This window comes from Equus caballus, chromosome 23, assembly GCF_041296265.1.
Source record: "Equus caballus isolate H_3958 breed thoroughbred chromosome 23, TB-T2T, whole genome shotgun sequence".
Lineage (NCBI taxonomy): Eukaryota > Metazoa > Chordata > Mammalia > Perissodactyla > Equidae > Equus > Equus caballus.
In genome coordinates this window covers 63,901,304-63,918,934 of record NC_091706.1, presented here as the reverse complement: position 1 = coordinate 63,918,934, position 17,631 = coordinate 63,901,304, and the positions used below count along the sequence as shown (strand labels likewise).

General features: G+C 48.5%; 1 long non-coding RNA gene and 1 pseudogene across 1 annotated transcript; one reads left to right on the top strand and one right to left on the bottom strand.

Annotated features, from left to right (window-relative positions):
• LOC111770213 (uncharacterized) lies at positions 1-7,813 on the bottom strand. Its single transcript, XR_002803326.2, has 2 exons — positions 1,266-7,813; positions 1-1,046 (listed from the first exon to the last, which is right to left on the bottom strand). It is a non-coding gene; the product is annotated as an uncharacterized lncRNA (long non-coding RNA).
• Positions 4,608-14,475, top strand: LOC100060681 (protein SPATA31F1-like; annotated as a pseudogene).
• Positions 14,476-17,631: the final 3,156 nt, after the last annotated feature.

Below are 17,631 nucleotides of genomic sequence, written 5' to 3'. Positions count from 1 at the left end.
TGGCCGAAACAACAGAACTTTATTTTCGCACAGTTCTGGAAGTTAGAAGTTCAAGTTCAAGGGGCCAGCATGGTCAGGTTCTGGTGAAAGCTCTCTTCCTGGCCTGCAGAGGGTCACCTTCTCACTGTGTCATCACACGGCAGAGAGAGATCTCTCCCTCTTCCTCTTCTTAGAGGCCAGTCCTGTCTGATTAGGGCCCCACCCTGATGACCTCATTTCACCTTAAGTACTTCCTAAAGACCCTATCCCAGATACAGTCATGTTGGGAGTAGGGCTTCAATGTACGAATTCTGGGGGACACAATTCAATCCACAGCAAAACCCAGTTCTACCTGTGTGTGTGTGTGTGTGTGTGTGTGTGAGGAAGATTCACAGTGAGCTAACAGCCATGCGAGTCTTCCTCCACTGGCATGGAGGCATGGCATGACTGATGAGCAGAGTAGGTCTGCACCCAGGATCCGAACCCTCAAACCTGGGCCACTGAAGCAGAGTGCATGGAACTTTAACCACTCAGCCACAGTGCCACCCCACCCCCACCCCCAACAAAATCCAATTCTAAATCCAAGATCTGGAAGTGACATCCATTCCTCCCCTAGTTTTGCTGTAATCTCATCTCCCTATTCTACCACCTGAGAACCACCACCAAGACACCTGATTGGTTAGGATAGGCTGGGTTACGCTGCAACAACAAATGCCACCCAAATCTGAGTGGCTTAAGGCAACAAAATTCTATTCCCCGTGCACACCAAGCCTGCTGTGGGTCCAGGCGAGTCTCTAGCACAGCTGTGCTCCATACGGTGGCTCAACATTTCCTTGATCTTTTGGCATGCTCCTTCATCTCAACACATGTTCCATGATCATTCCAGCCACGGAAGACAGCAAGGGGAATCCTTGCTTAAATGCTTCTGTCCACAGATGACACATGCCACTTCTGCACACATTTCATTGGCTGAAGTCGGTCACAGAGCCATGCCCAACATCAACGGGGCAACTGCCAGAAGTAAACCAGAGTCTTCGTGAGTACGAGCAACATCACCACAACAACCACTATTCAAGAACGGAACAAAGGAAGATGAAAGGAAAGGGCAGTCAGTGGAAGAAAGAGAGACATTTCACAACCAGGCAGGAAATCTGCATAAAAGCTACAGTCTGAAACTGGTCCTGGGGCTGAGCTGGCATTTACTACTTCCTTCCTGTATTAGTTATCTATCGCTGTGTATCAACTCACCACAAATTTAGCGGCTTCAAAAAATCCAAATTTATTACCTCAGTTGCTGTGGGTCAGCAGTCCAGGTACAGATTGGCTGGGTCCTCTGCTCGGGGTCTCCCCAGGCTGAACTCGGGGATGCAACCTCATCTCAGGCTCAGAGTCCTCTTCTACAGCCTCTGGGTGTTGGCAGTTGTGGTTGTAGGACTGAGGTCCTCAGTCCCTAGAGCTGCCTGCAACTCCCTGCTGCATGGCCCTCTCCACAACAGGACAGTTTGCTTCTTCAAGGCCAACATGAGAGCATCTGCTGCTGCCTCTTATCTCCAGACACTTTTTTAAAGGACTTATCTGATTAGGTCAGGCCCACCCAGGATAATCTCCCTTTTGACTAACTCAAAGTCAATTGATTAGGGACCTTAATTACATCTGCAAAATCCCTTCATTTTTGCCATATGGCAATAGCTTAATCACATGTGTGATATCCTATCATATTTACAGGTAAAGAGGTCAAGGGGAACCCCTCAAAGAAGGATTACACAGGGTATGCAGACCAGGGGACAGGAATCTAGAATTCTCTTTACCACCCTTCCTCTATGACTTATTCCCTTTACCTCCAACTGGCACTTCAGCCAGTTGATATTCTATGCCTGTTAAGAGACCCAAACCTTCACACCCAAGGGATACCAGCCCCTGGTGGTCCAGCTTAATGAAGGTTACAGGGGTTCTCCATTAACTTTGACCACTGGGCATGGCGTCACTAGGAGGTACCCCAGGTACCCCCAGGATCACCTGGGTGCCTCTTGTAATGCAAATAGAGAGTGCTAATTTTCTTAATTTAAAAAGCACTTAAAAATCCATATGTAAAAGATCAATAATCTGTGGGCAAACAATAGGAACAGATATTTAACAGAAGAGGAAATAAACATATAAAAGTGATTATGTAATTAAGTGATTAGCCTACCTTAAAACAAATTTGTAAACTTACAAGATACAATTTATCACTTCTCCAGTTGACAAAGATAAAAAATTTGATAATATTGAATCAATAAGCAAGGAATGAAAGCAACCTTACACTGTTTTGGTGAGAGTGCAAATTCCTACATTGGTGGGGCAATAAGACAATATCAACATTAAAAATACTGATCCCCTTTCATCCATCAATTCAACTCTTAGGAATTTCTTCTATATATACATACACTCATACCCGTGCACAAGGACTTATATACATGAGGTTTGTGTCAGCATTATTATTCACATCAAAAGACTTTAAATAACTAAATATCCACGAATATGGGATTAAAGAAAAGTTGTGTTGCACTTCTATCAAACAACATGGTAGAGCCATCAAAGAAAATTATATACGCAAGATATGTTCCAATTATTCAATAAAACAAGAAAGAGGAAAAACAGTGTCTATCATATGTTTCCATTTCTGAAGAAAACAACGTCACTTTATTTATGCTTCCTATGCTAAATTAATTCTGAAAGATAAATGGAAAGAAAATTCTGAAAGGTACACAGGCAAGAAAAAGGGGAGAAAAGGGTGGGAAAGATACATAGTACATACTTTCTTATTTGTTTGGAATTTCGTACCATGTATATGTATGCCTACTTCTAAAATACCAATTACGTTCAGTAATTGAAATCAATTAAATGCACTGGCTCTTCATCAACAGGCCGCACCTCTGCACCTCCAGTCTTTCCCCACAAGTCCCCTGAGTTCGCCCACCTGCACCTCTGCTAGAGATAGATGCACTTCTTACTGCCAGATGCACTCCGTGCCCCATTCCTCAGGGTTCTGCATCTGTTGGTAAGTTTCTCCCCCACCTGGAACACCTCCTTTCCCTCACAGCCTGCACCTTTAGAACCAACTCCAACGTCACTCTACGCAGGAGCCCTGTCTGACCACCCTGGTCCTCACTATACCTTCCCTCCTCTGAAATGGGATGTGTGTGACCTGGGCTTCACAAGTGAGTATATAATTCTATTTGTTCTAGATTGTCGGCTCTTGCTTCACGTGAATTAGTCTTATCTTGGAAACTAGATTAAATGGCTTGAGAGCAAGAAGGCAACATGACTCATATGTCTTTGTACCCCTGACACTGCCCAGCTTAGGGATGAGCACAGACTGAGGGCTAACCATGCCAGCTGGGTGGAGGACTGGATGCTACAGGGAGGACCAAATAGCCTCTTCAGAGATGGTGAGCCCAAGGATTTTTGGCTGTGACAGACCACGATCACTAGGCCAAGATCCTCTCAAGGAAATGCCAGAATCCTGGAGTATTAGAGAAATATGACAATATCCACAGAGGTCAAGAAGGGAACATAAGCATGGAAATAAATGCACAGAGTATAGGAGTGATGGGACACAGGGAGCAATTAGAAAATAAGTGCCCTGCTCAAAGACGTCAAAAAATCCAGGTTAAAAAAAAAACACAACAACAACAAAAAAATCTCCTTCAGGGAAACAGCATATATCCAGAGCAGATGAGTAGATCTAACCACGATCAGCAACTAGTTTATTACCTTAAGTCAGAAGTGGCCACTAACATCCCACAACTAGAAGGACCTGCAACTAAGATATACAACTGTGTCCGGGGTGGGCGGAGGGGGGGGGGGGGGCGGGGGTTGGAGAGATAAAGCAGAAAAAAAAAAAAAAACAAAAAAGAAGTGGCCACTAACCCATCTCTGCAGGTAGTCATCTCCACGAGCAGACAGAATTCTCTAACACGGTAAAACAGCTCTAGAAAACTAACTCTTACAAACTCCTAAAGTAAGTGAGTCTCATTAGCGCCTCCATGGAAGGCAGTATTTACAATCTCTTCTCACCACACAGAAGACTTCCTCCACGTATGTAAATTTCAAGGTATTGCCACCTTGGCCTTTCTCTGCCACATCAGCCTTGGTCCCTTCACAAACCTCTGATTGCCTGTCGCCCACTGCCTGTAACAAAAAGCTCTCCATTTCCAAGCATAACCAGACTCTGCCCTCCCTCATCTCGTGTGTGCTTCTAGGACATATTTCCAGTATGGGGGCAGCAGCTGGTGGAGGTTCCTCTGTCCCAGCCACTCGTCCTCAAAAGTGCCCTGTGTCCCTAAACACTGTTTTCTGGGGATGGGTGACCAGACAGTTGTCATGAAGGACAGAGCTGAGCCACCGGGCTGGTGTAGGGTGTGGAGAGTGAAGACAAAGTGGGAGCAGACACTGCTTGGGAGCGGGCACCTTTGGGCTGAGGCTCGGCAACCCTTACAGACAACCAGACACCCTCACCTACAGACTGCATCAACACATAAGCTTCCTGAAGACAGGTCAAGACTCTGTCACTACACCTGCTTGTGAAACAGAAGGGCTCTGTGATGCAGTCCGCTCACCTGGTTCTGTCTTCTGTGAGGCGTACCACTGGGAGTCATCAGGCACCAGGACCCTGACCGCCTAGAGAGAAGGATGGTTGATCTCCTCATGCTAATGAGGTTTAGACCATGTTGAGCCCTACTTTTGTTTATGGCTCCATCTTCATTATTACCCTAATTATCTGGCAAGCGAAAAGGAGTTATGATGGATTAAGGTTGGAACCGAAAAGGAGCTGCTGCCAGGTAGGGAAACACTATGACCACGACTGAACCAATTAAGTCCCAGATAAGAAGCTTGTCAGAGTCTCTCTTTGTACCCATCCCCTCCCTCAATTTTTATACCACAAATTCAGTTACTCTTATATGGCATTGCTCTTCTCAGAGTCTAGAAATAATTCCTTACCAGGCCATTCCTGCAGTGTATTCTAATTGGAAAATCAAGAACCTCTCTATCAGGCTTGGGCTGAGACGGAGATGAACTAGAATCTACTCACTGGATCTCAGTAGACCTCTCAATATGGGGGACTTTTCCAGTTGGCAGTCTAGTAAGGCAATTGTAAGCAGAAGTCCTTTGGCTTTAGACCTATACACCCTTTAATCTGTTCCACTCTGTCTCTTGTTTCATCATAAGCGTCAGGCAGAACTTCCCCTGGGAAATAACTGGGAGGTAGAGAGTATGGAAGAGCCTCAAAATGAATCAAAAGCAAGCAGAGAAATGCTGAGGTGAGAAATAACATGGAGTGTGGAAAGGAAAGTTAGGAAAGTCAGCAAAATACAGAGAGATATATAGAAAGGGACTGGGAAATGAATATTTCCTTTGGCTCATTTTGGACATGACAAAGAAAATGGAGCGCCAGCTTCAAACTCTAACTTTTTTGTCTTTAAGCATCACCAAACAGCGAGGCAAAGGGCTAGAGAGGCAGGACCAAGAGGTAATCCCAATCTCTGCTCTGACCCCTCCATTCTGTGTGTAATTCCCATAGTTCTGGCCCACTATGACCCCTGGTACCATGAGCCAGTGTTCTCACCACTGAAGACTCCACCTTCACAAGTCGACAACTTCTCCCAGAAGACTTTCTTGGGTGGGAAATCAGAGCCTAGGAAGGTTCCAAAATTCTTCACCTTACTCATGGGAAGGAAGAATGAGGAAGTAGAGCAGAATTCTTAGCTGTGTCATTTACTAGTTTTAGTACACTGTGGAAGTCACTTCAGCTCTCAGTTTTGTCATCCAGGAAATGGGCATCTGATGATCCGGCATCAATCACAGTGTGCTGGTGATGATCTGATGACCCAGGTCCTGGACAGCACATCGTAACTGGCTAAGTTGTATGCAGACATGTCTTACAGCATTGACTCTTGGAGTTTCCAGTCTCCTCTCATTCAGAGGCCTTCAGCTTCCTATAGGATGTCCCTGAATCCTCTCCCATTCCATATAACACTGTCTCCTGTTTCCTCAGCCAGGAGAATTTCCCAGGAGGAAGATAAGAAGCCATGGGAACTGCTCTCTGTCATGAAAATGTGATCTCTTGCTCTTTGCGGTCTCTCTACTGGTAGCCTGGCCTGTGATGAGTTCTCTGCTTGACTGGGTGCAGGGATGAGGAAACAGATAATAGCAAGGAGGGAGCAAGACACAGCGGAGGCTGGTGCACTGGTGGAGAGGGTTGCCAGGGCACTGGGGGAAGAAACATCTCCGGAGGGAGAAGTCTCCCAGTTCTGCTCGAGCCTGGCTCACATTGGTCCTGGAATTCAGGATTGACTAGTGCATGATTCATAAACAACTCTACATGGCCTTGCACTCAGCCACAAGACAAGCTACTGAGTTGAAAGAATGGATAAAGAAGTGCATAAATAAGTCCTCAATGTCATACTCTCTTTACAGCTACACCCTTTCAAGGGCAGACCCCTCAGAGTCTGGCTGGGCCCTGCTGACATTACCTCCTCTGGTTCTGTCTTCAGGGAAGCCAGTCCCTGAGACAACCCTCAGACAGGAGCCTGTCATCTCATCCTCTTCTTAAGATCTCTAGAGCATGCGGCTAGCTCCCAAGAGATGTTGTGTGCACCCCAGAGTCCCCAGAATGCAGAGTTCCCACAAGCACCTCACGTTCCACAGTTTGGCAATACTGTATAGCAGGCTGTGGCCTTCTTAGCCCCAAATGAAACTGATTCCAGGTTCCCCCTGGTGATGCCACATCAGCTACCACTGGCTTCTGCTTATCCTAGTTCAGCTTCTCAACACAGGCCAGCAGAGAATTCGCCCCACCACTGGGTCTCGCATGGCCCTGCGCTCCCACGGCTTCTCTGACACCTTGCCCAACAAGCCCCAGAACTTCAGGCAGCACACCACAACTTACCAAAAGCCATTTTCCTAGGAAGAAAAGTAGATGGGTAAACACCCAGGCAGTGTAGGCCCGAGGGCCTCCAGGGATAGGGGAGGGCAGTGCCAATCTCCAGGCCACACACTTCCAAAGAGGCAAGTGTCACTCCATCAGTAACAGCTGCCACGTTTCCCTTCCCAGCCAGGGCTGGCTTCCTCGGGAGGGAAGTGTGCGACGGCTCCTGTGTGCAGACACCTGCTGCCAAATCTGCAATGCCCTGGCTCTGGAGATTCAGCAGCTGCTGGCGGGTGAAAACAGCCTGATATCTTCCACTTCATCGAGGCCATCGCAGGGTTCCTCTTGCCTAGAGATGTTGTCCCTGTCTACTGTGTCTTTCGAGCAGAGTCTGCAGCATCCTTCTCCACAATCCAAAGAGCTTTCACTTCCATCTGAAATCCCCACAGTGTTGCAATTAACGGATCAGAGATCCTTAACACAGTCCGCTGCCCAGTCCGCTGGTGCAGTCAGCCTCCACCATTACTGGGCTGAACACCTCCAGCAGGGGCAGGAATTGCAAGTGCTAGAGATGCCCAGGGCCCAGAGATAGTGTCTTCTTCAAGATTTGAGGAGCCTGTGGTTCCAGGGTACCAGCAGAAGATGATGCAAAGCAACCCCAGCCTTGTCTGTGGGAACAATGGTCAGCCACCAGTGAATTCTCAGGTGCTGACCCAGAACCCAGAAATCACTACCCTGACACATCCTGTGGGCTTGCATATGGTCAGTGTCCTCCCTGCCCACCTGCCATTCCTCAGTCCTCATGTCCTGAGGTTTCTAGAGGTACATATAAGAAAATGGATGCATTTCCAGAGGTGGGGGCTCCCCCGATGAGTGGAGGAGTCTCTGAGGCACTTTATGCAAAAAACCCACCATTGTTTTACCAACCTGTAAGTGACCAACCAGTTTCTTTCATCCAGAGTAATACTTCTCAGATCTCTGTTGAGGAATGTGGGACCATTTCCTACCAGACCTGGGGTACATGTATGGCTGGCCAGCCCACTCAGGCCTTCTGGGTTTCTGAATGGTCCATTGTAGACCCAGAACAAAGACATCACTACCGGCAAATCCCAGACTATATGGCTCTAGCCTTGCACTCCGCAGCCCTTAAAGACTTCAGTGGCCTCTAGCCACTTCCTGGGCCACAGGCTCATGACGCAGTGGGCCCTTTAGAGCAGAAATATAGCCAGCTATTCTGTGGCCTCCCTTCTCTGCACAGTGAGTCCCTGGTTGATATCTTCTTTGGCTCTCGTGGCCTTTCCATAAATGGGAACATGTCCAAGCCCCATTTGAAGGATCCTTTTCTCTTCAAGGAGCTCTCCTTCCCTCTGCCACCTAAAATTCCACCCCACTCAGCCCCACCCTCTTCCCCATCTTCCCCAAATTGGGTCGCTCCGTCTGACCACCAACAAGCTCAGATCAAGGTCCCATTTCTGACACTGGCCCAGTGTCAAGCCCTGGAGTGGCATCTGCGGCAGAGGCAGCTCCAGCTTCAGTGGGGTTTGCCAGCAGTTTTCCAGAGATCTCAGCACACTCAGAGCCCCGGGCAGTATAAGCTCTGTGACAAAGCCCAGTCTCCTGAGACTGGGAAAACTTCTTCGCCAGGCAAGTCCAGCTCAGTCCTGACCAGAGAACTACGCTTCTTCCCGGAGCATGGCCGGAGGCTGCTGGGATTCCACCTCCAGAGGCAGCTGATTCACCATCGCTGGGGCCTGCCCCAGAAGATCCAGCAGTCCATCCAGTTGTTCCTGTCCCCCACTGACCAGCAGACTCTGTCCTGGAACAGCACGGCCCAGGCCAATGTGACTGTTACCCAACCTACAGCCCTAGAGGTCATAGGGGCTGGTGACCCATTCTCACCCGTCGCGGACCCAGTGTCAGGCCCTGTGCCACACTTCCTCAACCAGGCCAAGGCAATACTGCAGAGTCACATCAACTCCAAACGTGGGCAGATTCACCAGGGCAAGGTCCCTGCCTGTGTCTACAGCTCGTGGGAATGCATCATTCCCGGGGGCCTGGAAGGGGCTCCCTTCACCTGCATCCCAGAAAGCAAGCCCCTCGAGGGACAGCCAGCCACTGACTCTGATCTACAACAGGAAGTTACACCCTGGATGCCAACAGCCCTCGATCAGCAGCAACGAGCCTCTGCAGATGCTGTCACTGAACATCCTAAGCTGCCCCGGGCCCTGTCCAAGGGAGCCCTTGAGAAACTGGAGACGACTTTAAGGCACAAATATCTGGCCTTCTTGTCAGGGCTGCCCGCTCTCTATTATGTGGCTCTGTTCCGGGCCACGGCCCCAGCAATCACTACTCAAGCTCTAACCCCAGAGAAGGTGCCTGGGCCTGTCGGATTCCCCAAAGAACCCGTGACTCAGGTGACCTCATCTGAAGAGCAGTGTCGAAGTCCTGGGCCATGCTTTCAAGATGCCAACAAGACTTGTGCAGACTCTGCAGATGAGCTCCAGGCTGAAGTGCAGGTGGAAGGAGTGATCGAGACCGTGCCTTTAGAAAGCCAGACAGAGCCCACCAACTCCTACTCACTCAAGAAACCCATCTTGGAGCTAGCCCTGATGGCCTAGTAACTAAAGTTCGCTGTGCTCTGCTGCAATGGCCCAAGTTTGAATCCCACGCACAGAAACTACACCATTCATCTGCCAGTAGCCATGTGGTGGTAGCAGCTCACATAGAAGAACTAGAAGGGGCTTGACCTGGTGGTGTAGTAGTTAAGTTCCCGTGCTATGCTTCGGGAGCCTGGGGTTCCCAGGTTTGAATCCTAGGCATGGACTCACACACTGCCCATCAAGTCATACTGGGACAGCAGCCCACATATAAAATAGAGGAAGAGTGGCACCGCTGTTAGCTCAGGGACAATCTTCCTTAAGCAAAAAGAGGAAGATTGGTGACAGATGTTAGCTCAGGGCTGATCTTCCTCACAAAAAGAAAAAAGAGAAAAACTGGAAGGACTTATAACTATAATATACAACTGTACTGGGGCTTCGGGGAGGGAAAAAAAAAAAGACAGGAAGATTGACAACAGATGTTGGCTCAGGACGACTCTTTCCCAGCAAAAACGGAAAAAGAAAAACCATCTGGGACAAACTAAATTTCCATCTGAGAAAGAAGATCCTAGAGATACAATTGGGAATTCCCATAAGGGCAAAGGCGTCCAGGGAACAATCCGTAGCAATCCCAGAGAACACATCCACACAGGAGTCTCCTGGGAGTCTAAGCAAGCCAGGAAAAACACTGCTCCAGGAACTCCCCAGCAGACTAGACGCTCTTCGTGCCCCAGATCCAGCATGGCTCCACTTTAGAGAACAGCTGGCCAGTGAGTTAAAGGCAGTACAGCAGAGCCAGAAGCACCCTAGTTGCACAGCAGTGCCCCATGGTTCTGCCCACTCGGCCTCCAGGATCTCACAGCCCAGTGAGGAAGCAACAGAGGCCCAGGTGCTTTGCGTTCAGCTGGAGGCCAGTGTGAACCACCCCAGCCCGGTGCAGCCCTGGAGCCCTGAGCCCCACAGCCCTGGCAAGAGCAAGGACTCAGCCCAAGTCCCCATGCTGGCAGGAAACAGAGAGGACCCAGGGAAACCCAAGTCAGCAGGGGACCTCGGAGAAGGGGATGCGGGGTTTGGGCTCTCCTCAACAAGAGAAAACGGCCACCCTGCTGAAGCCCAGAGGCCAGAAGGCATGCTTCTGCACAGGATACCCGACAGCCCCTGGCGATTGAGACCAAGCTTTCACCTTGACGCTCCCTGTCCACATAGTCACCAGCATCGCCCTCAGCTTAAGATCCCGGGGCTGCCTCCAGGAGTCCCTGGGGGGAAGCAACCCGAGAAGAATGACCTGCCAAACAGTCAAACCAAGATCAGTGTCATCCTCAAACCAGCAGGGCTGCCTGAGCACACCCTGCCTGTGGTGCCCCAGGCATCCCAGGCCCAGCCTTTCCTGGGCCAACTCATTCAGGGTCAGCCACGGCAGGGCCAAACTTGGCCAGGTCAGGTTTTGCAGGGGCAGGTGATGCCAGCCCATCCTTACAAGAGGCCCGGCCTTCCAGAATCTGGCTTGAGAAATAAGATGAAATCCTTTCTGCACTGGATTAACCCCAGGACAAAAGGCAAAGGGCACAAGGAATCTGTGTTCTCCACAGCTGAGAAAGTGGCCAGCACCACACAAAATGTAGAAAAGAGCCTGGCTCCAGCCAAAAGTCCCACGGGGCGACCTAAGAGACAGAAGACAAGAGAGGACCCCAAGGCCCAATCTCCCCCCACTGAGAAGCAGGTGAGCCTGGCCTTCTTGGATAACCCTCCTTCCTCAGATGGTAGGCTCCAGCACTGCTCCCACTCCCACCAACTCCACTCTGCCTCAGTCCTGGGCCACCCCCACCACTGCCCTCGCCACTGTCCTCGAGTGGCATGTGCCCCCACCCAACCAGGGAACCCACCCTAACTCTCAACTGTCCCCTCAGAGGGAAACATTGGCCTCCTCCTCAAGAAGCCCAGTGCAACCAACAGACTTTGTAGGCTCCCAACGCCTGCATCCCTTGAAGAGGACTGATACTGTCACTTTCCTTACTGTGCAGGTGCGGACGAGCACCACCCGAAATACACTCCATAAGTTAAGCAAAGAGTGGTCTGTCTGCGCCTTCTCTCCACTGGGGAGGGTTAAGGAAAGGCATGGGGGAGGCTAAAATGTCCTCGCTCTCTAGAGAATGAGCTTAACCCACACTTAAGCTGGGTCAGCATTCCACACAACTCCACCCAGCCCCACCCTGGACTGTGGATAAAGGGACTCAAGCAGAGAATGAAGGCCCTTGTCTAAGGTGCATTAAATGTAAAGGTCAGGCTTGAATTCTATTGCGGCGTCCCGTGATGTCCTTGGGCCCAGAGGAGTAATGTGGACGTGAGGACAGTACTGACAAGAAGAAGCAGCCAAGATTCACGCAGGCACAATTCACTGAGGACTTCTGTGTAGGCCCACAATCTGGAGGGAAGCTTTTAGAGGAGTGTCACAGTGTTCCACCCTTAAGGAGGTGCTTGGGGTTTATCAAAAGTCCAGAGCTAATATGACACGATGTCAAAAGCAAATGACACAATCTCCCCCTCTCTGCTCCCTGTTGGTTAGTGGTTAGGTCTTTCTGGAGAACTCATCTGGGAGGCTGCTGTAGCTTTCTTGCCTATATCCCACCTCCACTGCCTATCTCCGCTGCATGGAATGAGTGACACCTGGAATGAAGATCACAGTAGGACATGGGGAAGGACTTGTGCCCCATCCCACCCCCAAGAGCAGGCAGGGAGAGAAGCAGGGAGGAGGAGCATGTATATGGAGGTCTGAGTACCTGGGACAGAACCTGACAGGTTCCTGACCAGGGCATCATAAGGCAGCAAAGCCAATTTCTTTTGAACTCAAAACAAGCTACAACCAGGAAGCCAACTCATCAAGTGCCTTAGGGGGCAGGAGGTGAGTAAATCTGAGCCTCAATATGCTTGCCCATAGCATGATTAAGAGCAGTGAATTGAGCACTGAATCCTCCGGGAATGAACCACAAACACAACGGGTTTTCTAAACACATCCAAGCTTATCAAGTTACTACCAGCAGCTTGTACCTGGCCCTACTGCTGTGTCTCATCTCTATACCACCTACAACGGGGATCCTTCTCCACTTGTCTCCTTTCCACCAACCTTGCCTCCCTGAATATTTACATATAATTATATATATATGTACATTTTTATGCGCTTCCAATATATTATATAGTGCTGAACTCAGTTCGTGGTATCCCCTCCCAGGATCTGCCTTCCTCTCAGAAGATGACTCCTGTCCTTTCCTTAACCAAAGATGGCATCACATAAGCCTACCAGCTCCAGCCTTCGATTCCTGTCATCCTTCCCCTTTGCTTCATTATAACCCACTGCATTTCGGAATGCAGCAGAACCACTCACCTTGACTGTCAAAAGGAAACTTTAAGTCTTTTGGAAAGTGTCCTGTGCCATTCACCAGACACAGAAAGTGGCCAGGAATCTAGAATTTAATGCTACACACAAGTCTCTAACAACCAGATAAGCTGCTCAGAACTGAAGTCAGACTGTGGCCCCTCTATCTTTCTGTAGTAATGTCCAATAATTGACTATTTCAGAGAAATATCTCTTTATCATTAATGGAAATATACTGTGAAATTCTCTGAAACCCTTGCAATGAAATGGAGAAACCCAAGAGGGAAGCTGAGAGGCAAGCTGAGAACTGTAAGCAGCCACTAAAAAATGTAAGCTCCTCCAAATTGTATCCTGTCCACACACTCCCTCCACACAACCTAAAGGAAATTCCTCCTATACATCTGTTTCAGGAGGCCTCTAGAATCACTCTCCATACTGAGATACTCCTAGAGCTCTTTCCTGCTTCCTCTTCAGTGAGACTGCACTCCTGTCTCCACTCCCGCACTATTGCAGCATGGGTGACCCACTACCACCAGCAGCCTCTCTCACCCTGGCTGCACAGTAGATCTCTTAATGATGGCCATCAGACTCATATTCCCTTCACCTCCTGAGGAGGCAGAGTGGACCCTGTCCTACCTTCTCCCGTGAACTGGGTTGGGGCAGGTATCGATCTCCCTGGAAGGAAGACTGGAACCCCAGACCCTGACTGAGCCATGGCAGAACAGCACAGCCCAAGGCTGTGCTTGTTCCTCTCAATGCAAGGTTAAGTATGAGAAGATGTGGGTCATCCTTTTCCCTTCAAAAGGAAACTTCTGGCTGAAGTGGCCAGAGAATCATGGCAAAGAAAGATGATAAACATGAACCAAGGGAGCAAAACTACAACACAAGGAAAACATTACAAAATCCTCGAGCATGTCTTTTTACAATTATCAGGCCAAATGCATGACACTTTGAGAGGATGCAGATTTTAAGGTCAGAGTAACAAGGATGGAATGTGGAAAAAAGGACCAGAGTTAGAATCCTAACTCTGACATTTGACAATTACTTCACATTTCTAAGCCCTGGTTTCTTCGTCTGGGAATGGGAGACAATTGTACATCTAGACCCCAAACCTCATTTACTGTTAACAGTGGTGATTCCCAAAGCCATTTCTCAGCTCTAGTCTTTCCTCTAAGCTCCAAACGTACAGCCAAGAGCTGGGAGGAAACTCCATCTTGCTCCAAAGATGATGCAAATTAATTCAAAGTTTCCAAACACCCTCCACCCCACCAAACTGTTTTCTAATGTCAGGGAATGGTAGCACTATACATTCGGCTCAGACCATACATCAAGTCAGTCACTGTGTTCTAATTTTGGTATCTCTCAGGCTGACAACTTTACTTTTAGTGCCTCTGCTTACAGTTCTGCTTTTCAAACTTTCTTTCCTGAATAATTGCAATAATGCGTCATAACCACCAGGCTTAGGAGAGTGGGTGGCGCATAGTAATACCTTAATAGTACTTCAATTCAAAGTCTGGACTGAGGAGGCAGATGAATTATTATATCAATGGGATGAGTGCTATGGAGTGTGCGGTCCTGCCACAGGAGGAAGTACTCAGCTGATGAGGAGGTTAACACAAAAGTATCACAATAAAAATAACCTTGAGAGGCATCTTGCTTTCAACAATTAAAATATCTGCATTCTTCCTATGTGCTAGGGACTATGCCAGACCCACAGTCACCAAGACACAGGCCTTGCCCACATGGAGATCCTTATCTTATGGGGTAGACAGTCTCACATGCCCAAATTATCTAATCAACATACACACTTGGGTGTCCAATCTTCATCACAAAAGGGAACTCCTGATTCCCTGTTCCCCCATGACCACCCAATCACACATACCAAATTGCTCCATCTGCAGTATTTCTCATGTTAGTAAGTGGCAACTCTCTCGTTAGTTGTTCAAGTCAAAAACACTAGTGTCATCTTGATGTTCTCTAACAGTCCACATCCAATCCATCAGAAAATATTGTTGTCTCTACCTTCAAAATGAATTCAGAACATGACCACTGCTCACTCCCTCTGCTGCTACAATTATAGCAATAGTATCATAGCTGATCTCTCTACTTCCTCCTGAGACCATGCCTCCAAAAGTCTATTCTCAACAGAGAAGCCTGATGGTCCTCAGGGAGGGTCCTGGCTACAGGTGATTGATTGATTGATGTATATAAAACCATGAAATTAGATGATATTACCAAGGTAATAAATGTAATTGAAGGAGAAATCAGGGATATTCCACTGTTAAGAACATTGGAAGAGGAAAAAAGAGGAATCAGTAAGCAGAGACTGAGAAGCAGCAGCCAGGGAGGCAGGATGAAAACCAGAAGAGTGTGGGATACTAGAAGCCAAGAGAGGAAAGTATCACAAGGAGAAAGTGATCAACTGCATGAAAAGTTGTGATTTGACTAAATAAAACTCAGAGTTGACCATTAGATTTAGCAACAGAGAGATCACTTAGGGCCTTGAGAAGAAGAGACTCAGGTGAATGAAGGAGATGAGGTACAACTGAAGTGGATGCCAGAGAAAATGGAAGGAGAGCAATTTGTGACAGCAAGTGTAATCAATTCCTTCAAGGTTTCTTCCACAGACATGCAGAAAAATGAGAAATGAGGAAATAGTTGTAGAAGGAAGACCCAGACAGGCTTGTTTTTACAGCCAAGAGACATAGCATGTTGGATGTTGACATAAATGATGCAGTCAGGAGAGATAAACTGATGATGCAGGAGAGCAAGGGGAAAACTGCTGGAACAATGTGGTGGTGTAGAGGTCAGGGGATGGAAGCGAATGCCCTTGCCCAGGGGTTGACCCTGGCTAAAAACACAGACAATTCACTGGTGCTAAGTAGAGTGAAAGTAGCATTAATGAGGAGGGACTTTGTGGCTTAGAAGAAAGGTTTCTCTCACATGTAAGAGAGTATGGGCAAAGGCCCAAAAGGGTAAGTGAGCAGCTGGGAACGAAACATGACCGGTGGTGGAAAGAGGGGTATGGATAATCAAAACCAAAATCCAGAATTGGAGATGGGTTCTGGAAGTTCATGGCAAATTACTATTAGAGCCTAAGGAATAGGTGTCCAACTGAGAGGCCAGGTGGAGATAAAAAGGTGGTTGACATTGCTGATCACGTGTATGAAAGCAGGTGCTCTTAGAAGACTGGAGCAGTAGGAGACACTGCAGAGAAGTTGTAGATGAATAGAGCCTGGAGCATGAGGCTAGAAAGAGAGAAACAGGGCAGGTGTAGGGGGCATCCTAGTATTCAGCCAGGGAACAGGGAGGCTTGAAAGTGAGAAGAGAGAACTGGGACACAGAAAGACAAAGACACTGCCCTGAGTGGATGAGATGGACCTCTATTTTGGACACCTATCATCTTTCAGAAGGTAGCACCTATGCATTGCCAACTTATGAACTAACACAAGAGGGGCCAAGCTGTAGGAAGTATAGGAAGTACTGCAGCTTCCTTAGAATGTGGTAAGGGGGACTGTGGGATGATCCTGACTCAACTGACTCCTAAGGAAATCCAGGATGATTCATCATCCCATTACCAAGAGGTGATGGTGGCAGGACTCTTCCGCTGACAGCACCCAAGCACTTAGCACAATACGTCCACTGCTAGCAGGATGCAGAAAAGCCAGGAGAGGAAGAAGCATGAATGTGCCCCTCTTCTAAATAGTGATTCTATGCCTGAGGGATGGAGGCCCACACCCTATTGTGGCCTCCAGGGTCAGGAGGCACAAGGCCCCGGCCTGATGAACTAACACTCTCCAGGTGTTTTCCTAAAGCATCCTCAAAGATCATAGGAGGTCTTGTGACAGGCACATCCTCCATGCCTGGTGGAAGTTGGGCAGAGAGTACAGAGCAAGGAGACAAGAGGGAGGCCTACAATCAAGGGAATGACCCAGAAGGGTCACAGCAGCAGCAGATGGGAAGCCAAGGTTAATGTGCACACATCCTGGCTTAGGGTAGAGCAGTTCCTTCCCATGTATCCTACCTGCCACAAGCCAGCACTGCCTTATGCTGGTGACCAAGACCCACAACAAAGAGGTGGGAGCAGAAAGATGAGGTAGAATCGAGAGCTTCAGGATTCTCAATTCTCAGCAAAGGCAAGAGCTGAGAGAAAACAGGGTCAAAGCCTATGATTCATCCTGGATGTTGTGGGATGTTGTTGAAAGATGAAGCCTTGCTCATCCCATAACCCTAGCACAACGCCCACCCTCCAGCTCCTCGTAGGCCCAAGAGAGGTAAAATCAGAATAAACAGCCTCATGGCAGGGCACAAAGTCAACTATTTACTCTCCAGAATTGGTTGTAGATACTAGGAATACATCAACGCTTGCTTGGAAACTTTGGAGTTTACCTATGGTCCTCTAAGGTGCCATGATGTCTTGGTGGACAGCCGTGACCTCCTGGAGCCCTTCTCTTGGCTCAGCAGAGGGCACTTCAGAATTCTATGGAGAGAAGTTCAGGCAACTGACCACCTGCAATGAAGGAGAGGGGCTTCTCCACAAAACCACTTCTCCTCTTAAACACTGAGTCCTAGAAGTTAGAGACCACGGCTGTCTCATTTTTGTACCTGCTGACTGCAGCCCACGCAGGGAGGGCAATGAACACAGGATGAGAACAGGAATAAACCCCATGGAGATGCTGCTTTCTGTACCATATGAAGGTGGCTGGGCCTCTGCTCTTTAGCAGCTATCCAAAGACAAATGCTCGGACCTGGGCTCAGGGGCCCATGGCATAGACCAG